General features: G+C 39.0%; 1 protein-coding gene across 7 annotated transcripts in view; it reads right to left on the reverse strand.

Annotated features, from left to right (window-relative positions):
* The window catches only part of gab1 (GRB2-associated binding protein 1), a 61430-nt gene that overhangs the window by 38332 nt on the left and 4650 nt on the right, over nt 1-18448 (reverse strand). The window contains exon 1 of one of the 7 annotated variants that reach the window (XM_044347193.1): nt 464-556. The exons of the other annotated variants lie outside the window; for them this stretch is intronic. The gene's annotated coding sequence lies outside the window, so the exon portion shown is untranslated. Of the gene's footprint in view, nt 1-463; nt 557-18448 lie in introns of those variants that run through there. 7 annotated transcript variants of the gene reach the window in all.

The raw sequence follows: 18448 nt of genomic DNA on the forward strand, positions 1-18448 counted from the left end.
CGTTTTGAGCATGTGTTTTTGTGACAGACAGCCATTCATGTGCTCCTTCATAACCATTCAGTTTAAAGCAAGTTATTTTGCATTCTGTTATTTTTATATTAAATCACTGAATTTAACTGTGCTGCAATGCTGCATGAAAGTGCAACTAGCGAGGCTCTTGACAACCCGATGCCCCAAACAACACCACGATTAAAGTGGCGTTCAGGTTCTGCAAGACTCATCAAACTTCCACCGCCTTCTTGTCCTCCATATTTATTTCTGTGCTATCATGTTAAACAAATATCTCCACACTGATGTTGAACAAACACCTTTTGATAGTTTGTCTCTGACCTTTTGCTAAAAGTTACAAAGCTAACGATATTCGTAAAATGCAGATAACAGCTGTATTCCAGTGATCAAAAGAATAATAAAATACTGAATGACAAGTTTACTGGCTATGTTAATGCAATTTGTGGTTCTTTACCTGGTTCTGAAGAGTCCAAGCTAAGCACGGATAAAAACGCTGCTAGAGAAGCAAGGTAAGCAAGCTGCTGACCAGCCACTGTTGTCGAGTGAGTCTGGCCACTTTCCTGCCTACCCTGCTGACTTCCCTCCCCTCCTCTTTACTCCGTAAAGTCTGCAACACCCTGCTCCAATAACCCCTGACCCACAGGAAGTAGACACAATGGACTGAAAATAACACACCACCTCCCCTGGCAACAACTGCCCACCCCAACCCCCATCGCACGCCGCTTCTACACTACAGTACCCCTGCAATACGCCAGCCCAAGATAGGTGGGTAGAACCAAAAATATCAGCCACTACTTTTTAAGCTGTGCCCACATGCCAAAAAAAAAAATGCACCTTCCCACTTTGAATTCCCAGCATTCCTTTATGATCCACTCATATGCACATGCACAGATATAAGCTGCAGTCAGTACACGCAGGTACATCAAAATATGATAGATTAGTATCATGGAGATATTTTTACATTTAATGCTTCATTACAGACTGCAGTGACAGCCTTGCAGCTCTCAGATAAGCAGAGGGTTTCACACTACAGCAGGTTGTGGGTTGAGCGGCAGACTCATGACTGTCCCACTGCTTCCTGCAGGGGGACCACTGCATGGTGAGATGGATGACTTCTCCATAGTCAAGTCCCAAAAGCATCTGTGGGTGAGTGTGAGGGTGTATATGTATACGCGTGAGTGTTTGACTTGGTTGTTAAATGAGAGCATGTTCATATGGATTTTTTTTCATATATACAGTATACGATATCAATGAAGCTACAGAAAATGTAGTTTCTAGGGCCAAATGATTTTGAAGAAATACACTAAATTGCGATTGTTTTGACTGATGTTGCAATTGCGATATGATTTGCGATATTAGAAGGTATGATCATTTTTACATCATTATTCTCATTTTCATTGAAAAACATATTAAAATGATTATGGTGTGATTTTTGCAGGGATCTATACTAAAAAAAAGATGTTTTTTTTTAAGTCTGTAAAATATGAAGTGCAGGCCAGGACGTCTCTGCAGCATGATAATATTTAATTTAAAAACTGTATTTTGACACACATTTCTCCTTCGACAAATATTGTACCTCCTGTGATTTGAAAATTACAGCAGACCAAAGTGTGATTTTAATAAAATTTCAATTAATTGTTCAACCATAGTAGTTTCTATAATTTATTTTGATTGCTTAAAAGCTAATAAAATAGAAAAGAAAGAAAAACCTGGACAATAGGAACCTTGTTAATAAGTGTTAGTCCACTCTGTGTGTGCGTCTAACCCAATCCTTTTCCATGCAGTGAGCAATAGCAGTCTAATCCAATCAGTCCAATGAAAATTATTCCAAATCACATTTAGCGGCCAGTGAGAGGTTTCCTTAGACATGATCTAATTAGCCCCTCTCTTGCTGGAGTCCGTCCACTAGGAAATGGCTTAAGATACCGTAGAGATAAGGAAATGGACTCTGATATGCACTTCTTTGTTGCCAGTTGTGTTGCATTCAAAACAGTGGTGCCTGGTTACTCAGCAAAACAGTTCTTTAATGAACAAGAAGCAGGAAATACAAAAAAAAAAAAAACCTTCCTTTTATAAGTTAGAAAATACAACATGCTGATTCTCAGAGCTTGCATTAAGCATGTTTGGTGTCCTGTTCTACGAGCTGAGGCGCTGAGCATGCCTAGGCTTGTTACTCAGCCAACTTAAAGACACACCTCCATTTTCAGCCAGTCCCCTGAAACTGGTACACACCTCCACTCTCTGTTGTCACATTCTGATGTTACTGCTTCACTTTCAGTTGAAAGGGAATGTGTGTGGAGCGAACGCATACCTCAGAGCTTGTGTACTGCATGTGTGTTTGTGTGATTTCCGTATAGTGATTCACATTTACTGTGCACATATATTTTAAGCCTCCGATACAGGCAGTGAAAAGGTAACAATGCAAAACTATTTTTCCCAACTTAACTATGATGCAAACTGCCCCAAATAATGTCAGCGTTTGTACGGACTTTTCCTCTCTTCGTCTGTGGGCTGGCCTCTGTGGGTGTGTGCTTGCATGCCTGTAGATTTGTTCTAACAGCTTGCACTCATTCGTAATAAACTCACCTTTGCTCCCCATCTCTCTCACACACACACACACACACACACACACACACACACACACACAACTCCTCTCAAAAGGTTTAATCACCTAACATTTTTATGAGCTATTGTGTTATTCAACCAATATTCTATGCTGTCCAATGAACAAATTCATATATTTGTGCTTTATGGCCATGTAATGCATGCACTGTTGTCTGCTTTTATTCTCTTGTTTTATCTGTCTGGTTTCCTTTTAGCTTCTTTTTATTTCCAAATTTAACACTTTTTAATTGTTTTTACATGTCTTTTTACTTTTGTTGCTTTTATATTTTGTTTTGATGCATTTTATGCTCTATGTAAAGCACTTTGAATTGCCTTGTTGTTGAAATGTGCTATACAAATAAACTTGCCTTGCCTTGCCTTGCAATGAATTCAAAAAGGAGATTTTGACCCACTGCTTGCACCACAATTATCCATTAACTGCTTTTAAAGATCTATCTACATTAACTTAAACTGTCCTGGCGCCTATAACCACATGCCCCGTCCTCCAAAAAGCCCTCCACGCTGCATTCCTCTGTTTTTACATCGAAAAACTGTAAAACCACACAAAAACAAGCAATCTTTCAGAGAGAGCTCTAACATTATTATTACACAAGCTGGAGTTCCACGATGTGCTTTTGGTGATAATGATAAAATTGTGTAAATTACAGTACATTGCTCCATATGCAAAAAGGCTGCCATTACATAAGGCTGTTTTTTGACTAAATAAATCATACCAACCCAACTGATTGTTCCCATCCCATTATGCTAAATGTTCACATAAGGTGTCCTGTTTACATGATCCAAAGTAAGCAACCAGAAAAAAGGGATTTGTATATTCTCAAAATACTGAATCTACCAAACACACAATGAGCGCCAAGTATTATTATTGCTGTGGTGCTGTGTTTCCTGCTGAAGCAACAGTGTTATCAAAATATAATCTTTGGGCAGAATCAAATGGTAGAAGACGAGCAACCCGCAATGATTAAAAACACTAGGAGACTAGAAAACTAGTGCACATCACTCAAACAAAACTGGTTCCCACGAGAAAGACACAACACTCAGAAAGGGCTGACAGAAGATACAGCGCTGTGTGAACCTGGGGCAACAAGTGTTCAACTTAACTCACGTGTTCAATAATACATAGAAAGACTATCATCTAAAATAAGGGAATAACTAGAAAGAGCAGTGACATGATAAACTTTCATTTGTTGAACTAAGGGTTCATTTCATTTTGTTTCCAAATGATTCAATCTCTTCTGAGAAAGGTTTCAACATGAGGTATCCTAATTCTGACTGGGCTTTTTAAACCTGATTATAAGGAGAATAAAACACTGCATAAACCCTGCTAATGATGAGAATTGCAGATGTAGAGTAACAATACAAATCAGGTTCAAATGAGGCATCTTCATGACGGGAATTACAATGTAGTAGATGTATGTGCAAGATCAGCAGAGCACAGCTCACTGCCTCTCAACATTTGCTCTATTACTTAAGTATCACGTTCACATTCTTGTAATTCATAGTTATTGCTCCTCCAGTGTGGTAAAAATGCACTCACTTTGGCTTGTGGTGGCAAGGGCAAAATCCAGGTCACCAATCAATACCTATTACCCTACTGAGTAGGAAACAACATTAAGCTTGGGACATGGAGAAATGGAAGCTGTGCATCAATTATGTGCATTGTGCTTAAACGCTTTTGTCCAGTTTTTGTCAATTTTGTAAACATATCAATACAAGCAGAAGAGAGCATTTCAGCTTTCATTTCAGCGTCTTAAGAAAACTCTGAGGAAATTCCCGTGGTACTGATGCATGAGAGTTACCACATAACTTTTAATGATCTCACAGATTTCCTGGTAAAATGACATCAGTATTTATACTTGTAGAATGAAACAAGTATCTGTCTTTATGTACAACTGCTCCACTGATAAAGAAACGTGCTGACAGAAGCTCAGTGTTACTCCCTAACTAATACATTAACACCACAATTACTATGGCTACACGCTTTATATAACAAATGGGAATCACTGCTGAAAATGTTTCCCAGACTGTATGTACTTAATTACTCTTGCTCATACAGTGGCCTATTCAATCTGCATACTCTGAGGACGGTTTATGAGTGCAGATGGCAGCCTACTCTCAGCCATGAGAACTAAAGCTGTACTAGAGATAAAGCCCGGCTCATCTGACTTTAGGATATGTTACTCCTCAAGTTTATCACATTCCCACAGTATCTCCTTGTTGTTGTGTCTTTCAATTTTAATACTGTTTTTCCTGATAGGCAGGAGGTTAAAATGTTGCACGCCTTCTTCTTCCATAACCTTGGCACTTTTATGCATTTGCATTCTTTCTTTTGATTACCTTCTGTCTCTCCTGTTTTCATCCTATCTGCCTTTGCTTCTCCTCACTGCCCTCACCAATCTAAGCTCTCGCACAGAGTCACATGCACTTGTCAAAGCTGCATCGTTAGAATTCAACACATTCCTTTGGCATGGCAGACTTGGTTCACATGATCACGCTGTTCCTTGACCGCTGACGAGAGGGGCTTAAACAATTCTCCTTTCAGCTCCTATTGGCCTACACACAGCCAAACACTGCAGTCCAGCCAAATGTGTACATAACAGTTAAGAGCACAGTGGAGCATAGACTGTGACATATATTAAGCTTAAAATAAATACAAAATTATACAAAAATAATGCTAAAGTTTTAGGAACTGGCCAATAAACACAAGTTCTGGTTTAAGACATCTGAGAGGATTTAATATAGGAGCAGATTTTCCTATTTCAACACCACTAAGGAACAGCTAGTGCAAGCTGTACCAATTAGTAAGTTACTATATAGAATACAGATGTCAAGACAGCTACTATTCATTAAGCAAACTCTCCCTTAAATCAGTGGTTCTCAAAGTGGGGTCCTTGAGGGGGTTCCAGGGGATCCCAAGCAAAAAGGGGAATCATTTATTTTCACTATAATTACATCTGCAAGTAACACAATGACAGAATGTATGACTGTTGTGGTCATGAGTTTAATACACTTTCTGTAACAAAACATCTAAAAGCAAAAATCTTTAAAAACAAAATTTTTATCAAATGGGAGTTCATGGTCTAATTTTTGTCAGTTTATGGGTCATTGACGTGAAAAAGGTTTGAGATCCACTGCCTTAGATCTCAGCTAAATTGCAAATGTGTCTGTTACACTGAACACCTGTAACGTCCTGATCATAAAATGTTTATGTTGGAAATTCCCTTTACAACTTTGTGCAGTTCTAGGTAGAACTGCACCAGGACACAAGGACAAAGAAGAAAATAAACTATAAAAAAAAAAAAAATCACAGAAAATCACTTTTTCTACTATTATGAATTTTGCCATTTTTCTACATTTTCACTTGCCTTTGATATTTACTGTTTGCCTGCATCTCTAACCAAAAAGCACAAGTTTGTTATCTTATAGTATTGCCAAAATAATATTTAATGTCAAGTAATAGTATTACTTATTTGCATTATACAAATGACCAACCTTGGGCTCTGCTTGGATTTCAAACACTCAGTTGCAGGTTATCCAAATGCCATGGGTTTAGAGACAAAAACTGTCAAGGTAATCCACAGGTTTCTAAGACACGCCAGTGATGAGCGTAAAAAGACAAGAGGAGTGCCAGGGAAAGCACAGAGAACTGCCAAGAAAGTAGGTGGATAAGGAAAGAAGGTCCTCCAGCCTCTCAGCTTCCAATCAGGCTGGAAACAAATACTCTCTGAGAGCGGGGGTCTCTACTGCATCTCTGTGTCTCTCTCAGCGTGTGTGTGTGTGTGTGTGTGTGTGTGTCTGTGTGCTTGTGTACATGTGTGCAAGTTTAACCACGTCCCCTGGCTGGAGGCCAGGCCAAAGATATCGGGCAGCACCATAGTAACTCTAATGCAATCAGGGACGGTGGCCACAACAGGACCACTGGTGGATAGCACAGAGCCATCTATCTTTCTCTGTCCACTTTTGTTTCTTCTGAGGATTCCCAATCTAAGACACACAAAGAAACTGATTCAAATAAATTAAATTAGTTCTTTGAAAACCACATGAAAAGACAAATTAATACCAATTAGGTACAGGCAGCATCCATTTCATTGAGGGCCTGTCTGACTCACAGTAACTTGGGAAATTACACAGGTCAGTAGCAATATTTCACATCTAGTCTCCAGGCTGACACCCCAACACCCCCTTGTCTAACTCAGCTTGTCCTCTGGCTGGGACAAACACGCACACGTATCGGTGCACACACAGCACAGTGCATGGGAAGAGGGGCAAAAACTACCATGACAGCAGTGGGCTATATTAAGGGGCTGCAGACACAGCGGCTAGGGTCAGATCACACAGCACCACATAACTAGAGTACCAGCTGCATCTGTGTGTGTGTGTGTGTATGTGTGTGTTTGTGAAATGACAGGTGAACCTTTGGCGTTAAATGTGACCAGATACGGTCGTGCATATTTCTACCTTGATAAGCTTCCTTCAAACCTGATCACTCCAATCGTACATTTTCAAGCACTGAAGTTTCCAAAGGCACAAATTAAGCAGAGGAACAAAACAAAAGCTTTTTGAGAAAGGTTCTTTCTTGAAATAAGGCAGGAGACGTGGCAAACAGAGAACACATGTCCAATTACCTGTCCCATCTTCTGCACATTATTTGTTGCTCTGCATCTTGCATCAACTATTTCATTTTTAGTAGTTTTGACAAAATGGAAAATGTCTTTTCAATATCCCTGACATTTGTAAATTTTCCCATCTCAAAAGTAGACTACCCCTACAAAGAGGAAGTTTTTTATAGGTCTGGGTCACAAGATGTCTGGCACCAATAGCTCCTCTTTGTCGGGCTAACTTGATCATAAACATCACATTAGCCAATATTTTTTCCAGCCCATTATTTGTAGCCCTGAGGTAGGGCTACATTGATAACATCAAGTCTAGACGTGACTCGTGATGTGAAGTGTCACAGCTGGTTTAAAATTCTTAAACCAAAATGACTTTGCAGATGCAATCAGTGATCCCCCCCCCCACCCCCCCCCACCCCCCAACGAACAGAGAAGACATAATTAGAATTAGATTGACAGGCCCTAAAATACACAGACTAACACTACACAGCATCTAAATCTACGTTAATATTTTCTGATGCTATTAAAAGGTTTGTTTACATTAGTGATGTTTGCAAACACAAGAGTAATACAGGGAGCCTTTCTCATAAAGCAGGATTACTGAGTTATCTGTATGACTCCACTGAACAAACCTGGAATCTCATAAATCTGTAATATGTACATGGAAGTGGTTGTTCCTTAATCCTTAATGATACCTAGCTACCTAGTAACCATCCTTCATGAGACAGTCCATCATTTCCTAGCACAAAACATCTTATTTTTCATCTCTAAGTCAAAGAGTGCAAACAGGTCGACCTTCATGCAAAGCAATGAGAGCTAAACTTCACTGAGCAGGTGTGTGAAGTCAGTTGTGACCAAGCACATACCCTGGAGACTGAGCTAAAAAGGTAATAGTGGTCTCCGTATGAGTTTAGAGAGCCTCCTGTTGGTGAGGCGCGGGCTCAGCTCAGTTCTCGTGAGTACTTGATGAAGCCCACCAGGCACCAGAAACACACGCCAGCTACTGCTCAACACATGTGTGTAGACTGCCATGTTTCGTGCAGCTGCAGTGACAATTAAGCTTAATGTTAAAATTTTACTTATGGACTTTTAAGAATGCATTCGTCATGGATGGGCTTTCAAGGTATACAATTCTTTGGGGAGTCATTGTTCACAAGTGAGTCATAGTGACATCTTTTGTGTATCAGGGTATGTCACACTGCAAGGTTCATAGGAACCTGGATGCCCGCAACATCAGGTTCATCATCACTGTCCTTTTCACCCTGAGTCACTCTCCTTTTCAGTGCCTTTTCTTTATTGTGAGAACAATTAGCTGCTGGAGTAAGAAGAAGAAGAGATAAATAAAGGTGAAGTAAATAAAAAAAAAATTGCAAGAGAAAGGTGGAGAATATGTGCAGAAAAATAACAACTTAAAAGGCAGAAAGGATAAAGAAGAGAATAAGAGGGAGAGAGTAAAGGACCCCTCCTCCTCTCTCTTCACCCGCCATCTGGTAGCCATCAGCGCCTCACACAGGAAGGGGCGGCCATGCCTTGCTGGGGCGCCAGGGAGCGGCTCCTCTTCCCTCCCGGTGCTGCAGAAACAACAATCGGCCAGTGCATTGCAGTGCGGTGCAGTGCAGTGCAATCCAGCCCATCCTAGTCTGAGCTGAACGGCCAGCAGCAGCCCAGGACCAGGCGCTCACACCCCAGCAGACCAGCAAAGAGGAGCACAGAGCAACCTCACATTCCTGCTGTCTGTGCCTGCCAAGAAGCGCTGGGAACGGAAAGAAAGAGGGAGAGAACAGAGAGCTGCTCTCACTGAAGGCTGGCTAATGGTGTTGCTCTGAGAAGCACTCTTTCTCATCTCGTTTGCTTTCTCTTCACTCTCCTTAACGATGATGACAAAGTTATTGATTGCAACTGTGGTATATCCCGGCCTGCACTTCATTGCATACATATTTATAGTCTTACACCATTAGCCTTGAAGAAACTGTCCCTGCTTTGCAAGAATTCATGGAATGCACATTATCATAAATTTGGCCCAACTTCTGTTTGTCCTTTTTTCCCCGACACACTCACCAATCTGATGGGAACAGAGACCAGTACAGCCTTTTTGTCTGGTTAGTGTAGACCATCTTTGGCCATCTGTGTGCTCCTAGTAGCCCTGTTCTATGTCCAGTACAGACTACAACTACTCTCTGGAAATAGAAAGCAGCCTTATGACACAAACTATTTTTACTGCCTGGAGTCATTAGCTCAACAGTTGAAACATGAGAAACAATGTATAGCATATATATGAGACAGATTATTCTAGATTTAAAATGAGTCTATATCATATCAATGTAAACGTGAAACAGGTCCTGATTCATCACGACTGAAAGAAAGAAAAAAAAACAACATGGTGATGTGTACAGTTAGCCTTGCCAAATAGTTGAGGACTTTCTGTCATCTGCATTTAATAATAGCTGCACTTGAAACTGTTCAACTTGGCACAGCGACAAATAGCACAAAGGATAATTTTACAACTCAACAGAATCATATTCCAAAAGAATACATAACTCAGAATCTGTTCCTGAGTTTCAAACAGGAAAACCAAGTCTGCATGAGAACCAGTTTTCTTCAGTCACTCCACAGATTGGCTGGCACATAGGACAGTAAACAGCTGCACCAGGCGAAAAGAAAAAAAAAAGGGACACATCTGTTTACAAAATGCTCTATGTCAGCCTTGACCTACCTATTCAATCCAACAATCTCACTCTCTTCTCTCTTGTTCCACAAAGGCAACAAATTACATTAAAAGGAGGATACAATAATGTAATTATTGGGGGTGGGGGCAGGGGTGCATAATCTGTTTATGGCATTACTCATAGGGCAAACAACAATGCAGACTTGGTCACAATAAAAGACATGACAGTGACATATTTAAATCCCTGTTACCATGTTAAAAGACTTTAACTTTCTGAAAATTTCAGTAACTTCATTATAATGTACCAGCATGAACGCAAATAAATCCTTCAACAAATAATATAATCACAGCTTGTTGAACATTTATACCCCATGGCCAATTTCCAAATGAGTCCTCCTGCATTATGTCCTCCTTCATTAACTTTCAACTGGAAAACTATGTCAAATTTCACAAATAAAGATACTCTCAAAATGTGGTTTCAGTGTGACCTTTGGGTTTTTAAACATAGACCAAAGTTTACCCGACAGTACAGCTCTTGAAACGGAGCTAATAAGACCTGCAGCTAAACAATTGTTTTCACAAGATTTTGAAATTGTAAATGCTTGTATGCTTGTATAAACAATGGTGTATTGAGCTTTGAAAAGCAGCCCCGTTGCTGACGAATCTGCATGGAAGTATCCAGTTTACATAGAGCGATGATCTACCGTAAGTGAGTGAAAGCTAAGACAAAGGCTGGACCTGATTTGAGGTCAGTTGATGATAGTTTTGTACTTCCAAACTATCTGTATTGTACTATACAAATACACATATCTACCATATTCTACCTGATGCTCCTTGTAATTGCCTGACTGAGATCTGCTATATCAAAAAATATATACACAAAGCTGTTGATGTGCTCACAAAAATCAACAGGGCATTGTGTAGCAGCTAGTATTATTAGCAGTCTTCATCACTGGAGGGAGTTAGTTGTGAGTTGGGGGGGGGGGGGGACATGGTAGCCACATGACCAAGGCTGGTGATAGGAAGAACTGCAAGACAGTGAACTGGTGACGACATGGCGACAAAGACAGCAGGCAACCAAAGAAGGGAAAAGACACCAAAGTTAGTATTGTGGGATTCCACAATACTACTGTTAAGACCACAGAAAGACAATGAGATATCTAAAATAGATCAGTCCAGCTGACTGGTTTTTACTGGATGGCCCCTTTGGCTGGTTTAAGTGATGTGTTGTTTATGTTTTCTCAAAACTACTGTCACATAAATTGATGGATAAACAGATACAATGACCAAACGATGTGAAAAAGAGATAGGTCTGACAAATTTCCTGCCATCTATCACTAATATGTGGCTGCCAAACACTAGTTAGATATTCACTATGTGCCACAAAAATGCAATGCACTGCCAATTTTCAGAGGGGTTGCTCTTATTGGCTGTTTTGTTTTTGTGGCTGTGTTTTTCTCTGTGATGCAATGACATGTTTTCAGGCTAACTACGCTCTATAAATAACCAGAAGAAAATGGAGACCAGCCCCAATCATGTTCACTTCTACTGTGTTTTGAAACAAAGACCAAAACACCAGTTTGGTTTACAAAGGATATGAACTGCAGAATTTAAAAAAAAAGTCAATGTGTACCATTTCTTGAGAATTAATCAGTTGTAAATATCATGAAATCTACTGATTTTTACCACATGTTTGTCCAAGTCCTTACAGCCCAACTTGGTTAGGATGAAACTGATACGCCTATGTATAACACAATGACGAGATTCTGTGTCTGGGACAAAAGTGGACCGGTAAGGATAACTATTGTAGTAGCACAGATATTAATATTTAATGATTATTTGTTTGTAATGGACATTAAATAATTAATGGCCCATGCAATCCATTTGAAGCTGTGGTGGATCACACAACGGTAGCCTGCTCGCTTCAAATGGAGTGCTGCGTCGTTATGGCGGTCAGGACATGGTCCAGTAATTTTTCTTTGTTAGCCTAAGAGGCTAATGCTGCACAAGTACCCCTCTGTTGCATCCCGTTTGGGCTGCTTGTTTGTTTGTTTCTTCAAGAATGTGGGGAGGGGGTTTTACAGAAAGTGAGTGCTTGTTCTTTGTTCCACTTGCTAAGCAGATTTAATGAATCCTCTACTTAATCAAAGAGCTATGCCTTTGTTTTCGTTTGACTGCGCTGCCACATTTATTGCGTACATATTTCTCTTCAACAGTTTGCAAGTGACAATTGTTTCCAGTCGGCCACAGGCAGAGAAAAATGACTTATGGTTACTGTGGTGTCTACTGTAAATGTATTTTCTCCCAGCTGAGAGGATTCGGGACCAGCGTGGAGCATGTCCTCAGTCTCCCTTTCCAGCCATCAGAGGTGGACCTTCAGGGTTCAATATTTTCCTTCTTCCGGCCTACTCTGCAGCCTTATGCTCCTGCACTGAAGCCCTATTAAGGCCTGGACAAAGTGTACAACAAAATCCTAATCTGTTTCCAGTGGGTACATGCCAGTGTACTGCAGGGATTATAATGGCTAAGAGCAGAGAAAATGAACCAAATTAGGTAGGGCAATATGATCAAAAATGAACATCACAATAATTTTACAAACTTAGCTCTATAGCTGACAATAAAAATTCAAATTTTTAAATCTAAATGTAGGGCTTCTTGATAACATTAAGTCTGCATATGATCTACCAAAAGATCAGGTTTTAATATACTAAACTAATCAAACATAAATGTTAGCCCTATTCCTTGCGCTAAATGAAGATGGAGAATAAACGCAAGATGAACTGGAAGCATGTGACTCAATGATGACTAGGTGGTGTAGTATTTAGGGGACAGCTCTTGAAAACATACATTGACAAAATTAGGTTGGTTGGCCACCCCTAACGTATCATAAATTATGGAAATATATATATTGTCACATGCACACTGTCACACAGATGCTGAAAATGACCTTGCAATCTCATCCCTAGATTTCCTCAAGTCCCTGTGATAACACACTGCAGATGTCGTGAAGATACCAGTCTTCAGGCTTTGAGAAGGCTTTTACAAGTGGACCTTGACAGAAATTCACCGATTGAAAGGTAAGACAAATGAAAGAGGAAAAGGCAAACCAGATGGAAAATGCAGTGTCGATGAAATGGAAAACCACTGAGGATACAGTTATGACAAACTATGGCTGGGAAAAGTCCTACAAAAGCAATTGTGGTTAGATAGTTTCACGCTGCCTCTAAATGAGACATTAATAGCCGGGAAGTGCTCTTACTCAGAAAATTCACAATGAATTAATCCACAATGAAGGTTGTATGTATATACTGCATATATGCTGTATATTAAATGCTGATTGAGTTGTTTAAGAGGCAAAATAAAAACTACCCACTTCAATACATCACTCGCATATGGCAGAAAGTAAACTGTCATTAAACTAAAACAATGACCCTCTGTTATGGCTGTTTGCATTGAAAGTTACACTTTTTTTTTTTTTTTTTTTAAATTACAGTAATTTAATTTTGCCACTGCTTGTGTAAGCACTAAAATGCACACACTTTCTAATGTGTAAAAATTAATTAATTGCATTGCAAATTCGAATCAGATGATGAGATAAAAAGTATTTAATGTCTTGATGCATGATGGTAATTTACATTGGCTGCTGTCACAAGACAGCTATAAAGTTCACTTTTCATATTTTATAATACAGTCTACAATATTAGTATAATATGATTACAACATAACTGTAATAATATAGTTTTAACTGGTGTGGTCACTGGTCAGATATACACAACCAGTCTCTGTATTTAGTCTGTGTGATAGATGTGGATTCACGGGTTGTTTTGGAGGACCAGACAGAGGCAGAGTTGTGGCTCTTTGCTCGGATTAAAATAAGTATCTGGTCAGAGTCACTGATGCAAGTGGACCTACTGCACTGACTGTAGTAAGGATGAGTTCTGGTAGCCTGTTCCACACCAACATACCTCTAATCAAACCTTTCGTCTTTTCTCACTCTTTTGCATTAGCAATGAGCAATGGAATACATATAGGATTCTCATTTTTAGCTGACCATTGCATTCACTGGTTAAAATGACAGACAGCATATTAGATAGCTACTTAAGGTAAATTCTGTAACAGCTGAAATAAAAAGTCTGGCTGTTCTCTAGTTAATGTGATTTAGCCGATCACCTCACATCAACTGAAGAATCCCTCACTTAAACTTTGATTCATGTCACATCAGCTTGTTATTTAGTTATTGGTAAATGTTGAAAGGTAAACCTGATAAGATTCAATCGGGGATTTGTATTCCATTAGTTGATTCGATACTGGATTTTAATTTGATAATATGCTATCAAACCCAATCCGTAAACACAGTCAGCTGATCTATACAGAAAATTTAAAAAACTTCAACTCCAGACAGTATTAAGTAAAACATGTACAGCTGGTGATTGTCAAACTAACTTTAGCCTGCTGTTTTAACTGGCAGCGCTGTTGGTGTTGCTGTTGGACGTAGTCACAACGTCAGGTCACACAATATGGTAAATGTTGTGATATGACACATTGAGAGTCATACTGGTATTGTCATGATCAGTGTGATATGGCACACCCCTAATTGTCAGGGCTGCACAGACAGCAGGTCTGCTGAACTGCTTTCACCTTTGAGCTCCGCCAATCAGCAGCAGAGGCTAGGGGGCAAAGTTTACCCTCTCTGGTTAATCTGGTAAGCAGGGGCCCTAGATTCTAGTCTACTCCTGCTTAGTCTGGAGATGGGGCTTACAATACAGAGCTAAAGGTGTTGGCATGTTCAGGCTATTGTACTGTGTTCAAGTCTATTCTATTTGTTTACGTTTTTATTCTGTCATTGATTCAACTTGCCACCAGATGTTCTATAGAGTGCCACACCTTGTTTCAAAGCTATAGCTGTGATCCTGAGAAAGAAATGTTTGGTTTTCTCATGACATCATTTTACTTGATTATCTGAGAAGATCACAAGTCAATAGAAAACAATAATCCACAGCTAATCCTGTGCAAAAAGCAGATGAAAGCATCTTCTACTCTAACAGCTAAACTAAAACATAACATAATTAAGTAATATAAAGTTACATCTATGCCATAATGCCATGTTTGGAATTTAGCCTGGCGTAACTCAATTCCTTTGCAACGAGACGTCCTTTTAACTACTTTTTCCAAGATGAATTATATTAATTAAATAACATTACAGCTTGTATGTTTTGTGAGACAACCAATCACAACATCTATTCAACTCTATATCACTAAATACTGATTAGACACGACAAAAGGTGATTCAAACTGTGACGTGAATGTGTTGTGTCATCTGTTTAAATAAGATATAAAACTGCTGGCCAATATACGTAGAAGCCCGAGTTCCATCAGGTTAGAAATTCAATCAGGTTGGAAACAGTTCAACTACTACGACTACTACTACTACTGTAGTCTGATTACGGGGAAAAAACACAAATTGATGGATATTAGAGTTTGGGAGAGGGTAACCAAAAACAGACACTAAAATTTAAGGATGGCCATTCAAATGATGTTATCAATTCTGATTCCATCATTGATTATGACTATCAATCTGATCCTTAATCAATTCTTTTATAAGTTCATCTTTGATAAAAAAAAAAAAAAAGTTTAGTTGGAACAAGTGCATAAAAGATTTATTGCTTATTTAGTCTAACTGCTCAATCTCTGTCAGCAAAACTATCATTTTCCAGAAAAGGACATGACATTAATATAGGTGACCACAAAACTGTGGAAGCCTATAGAGGACTATATTAAATTGATAATGTAAACTTGAAAATGAAAATGTAATTCCACAATAGCATTATAATTATCCACATATGTATGTGTTATTTAAGTAAAAATGAAAATAAAAATGCAGTAAACCGATTTGCATTTTCATTTTCACATACTCATATGGGTGTTCTATGACCATATTAAAATGAAAATGGAAAAGCTGTTTGACATTTAAAAGGTGCAGTGTTAGTTGCATCTAGCAGAATGGACTTGGCAGAAATGGAATATAATATTCATAAGTATGTCAGTATTTCCCCTAGGTTGACTGTGTTGGAGCGGCCGGGGGGGGGGGGGGGGCATTTGAAAAACTCAAGACAGAGACTCATCGGCTAGACATTTCTCCATTCTCTGTTAAACAGCGGCTGAGATTGACACTAAAATGAGAATTGCTGGTCCACCTTAAAAGTCAGTCCACCTTAAGTGAGCCTGGTCAAGTTAAGCTAACGCGTTGTTGCTAACTTCGGGGTTAACCCCCTTCGATAGGTGAGTATTTTCTTTGTCTTGAGGAGCTGCAGCATTTATAAACTGACAAACAGTCTGTACTGTACATTTACTGCCAGATTGACGACTTACTGCTAAACTTTTCCTCTGCTCCACTCGCGTTTACGTCATGTTTCTGCCGCTCGCCCTCTGCACACTACTCTGCGCAACTACACACGCACATTTACACACACATACCCACACACACACACGCACTGCTTTATTCCTTAACGGAGCTACGCTACTCTTGTACCTTTCACGTAAATGTCCTTTGAAGAACGAAGAGAGGGAGGATGACTAGAGAAAATCCACAAAAACGTAGGGTGTTATTGTGCTCGCACAGTAGTGAAAATCATGAGTAGTTCGTTTATATTAATGATTGTCTGAAATTTTAGCAGTGGCGCTCATAATTTACATAATCCTACACACTGCACCTTTAATTTTCAAAGTTATACCCTGCTGTACAGTTGACAATATTCAAATGTTAATTCAAATTTGAAAATTAAAATGCAATATAAACAATGTAATCTGATTTCCCATTACACCAGAAGAGTGTGGTGACATGTAAATGTAAATGCAATAGACTGTGGGCGCCGTTACGCTTATTGCATTTGAATATTGTCCACTGTAGTGAAGTCCAGTCAATCTTATTTATATAGCACCAAATTACATCAGAAGTTATCTCAGGGCACTTTTCATATGGAGCAGGTCTGAGCCTTGAGGCCATGAGCAAGCATTTAATGACAGCGACAAGGAAAAACTCCCCTTTAACGGGAAGAAACCTCAAGCAGAACTGGGCTCTAGGTGGGCAGCCATCTGCCTTGAACTGTTGGCTTGAGAGAAAAGAGGGAGATGGAGAGGGAAGAGAGAGACACAGAGAAGCACAACAACAACAACAATAATAACAATAACAAGAATAATAATAATAATAGAAATATGACTAATAATAATATTACTAATAATAGCAGGTGTAGGTGTAAAGCAGGACCACAGCAGCATGGGGTCCGCAGCCACTGTCCATGGAAGCCCATGATCCATAACCAGACAGTACGCAGGTTAAGTCTTTGAAAATGAAATGTCAAATGCCCTCTTCATTTTTGTTTTCAAATTGTTAGATAATTGCATTTTAATTTTAATTGTGACATAAATATTCTTGCATAAATGGAAAATCAGGTTGCATTGTTTATATTGCATTTTAATTTTCTAATTTGAATTAACATTTGAATACTGTCCACTGTACAGCCGGGTTCAACTTTGAAAATTAAATGTCAAACAGCTTTTCCATTTTCATTTTAATATGGTCATAGAACGCCCATACAAGAATGTTAAAATGCAAATGCAAATTGGATTATTGCATTTTCATTTTCATTTTTACTCAAATAACACAAACATACGTGGAAAATTATAACGCTATTGTGGAATTACATTTTCAAGTTAACAGTATCATTTTAATATAGTCCCCTATAGGCTTCCATACAAAGTAACATTTTTCTGAGTGTACAATAAATCAATATTGTTGTTAATATCAATCATCAATCCTGACATTATTTAAAATAAATGACACTGGATGAGGATTTTTTTGGTGTATTGGTAAAATATCTGTTTTTCATATTAATATTCTTTTTCACAGGCAAACGGGACAGTTGCGGACAAAATATTACAATAATTATCACAGTATTATGATATCTATATGTGATGGTGACATTATTTTAGATTTAACTTGCAACATATCTACGGGCCTTTTCACACCTGAAAGTCCCAACCAATTTCATGTTTTCGTTACACTGTATACATTTGATGCGGTTAGTTTTGGTTTCACACTGCAATTATGCAACCTCACTAAAGAACTTTACATGACATACCTATGTCCTGCCATCATCACCTACATGGGCTGTGTCTCCCTATACTTGACATTGATTGGTTTGTAGACGGGCACCTGTCTGACATTGGTATGTTGTCAATTCGGCAGGTAGCCTTCTATTACTGTTTGAATTAATGGAGAAAACTGAATAAACAAACTAATTTTGTTGCTCCTATAATAAAATTATTATGGCTTAATGCTGCCACAGTTTCTTTATCTTCAGGTGGCATTGCTCTTATGTCCTCTCATATCCTCTCTCTCTCATCCTCTCTGAAAATACTTGGAAAGTGTCGGCATTTTTATGAGTTTTATCTAGTTGACTTTTTATAATATCGTCACACCATATTTCAGTGAAATGCTTCCTCCTCTCCCCATGTGCTACCACAGCTTTTTCCGCTT

The sequence above is a fragment of the Thunnus albacares genome, chromosome 3 (assembly GCF_914725855.1).
Source record: "Thunnus albacares chromosome 3, fThuAlb1.1, whole genome shotgun sequence".
Lineage (NCBI taxonomy): Eukaryota > Metazoa > Chordata > Actinopteri > Scombriformes > Scombridae > Thunnus > Thunnus albacares.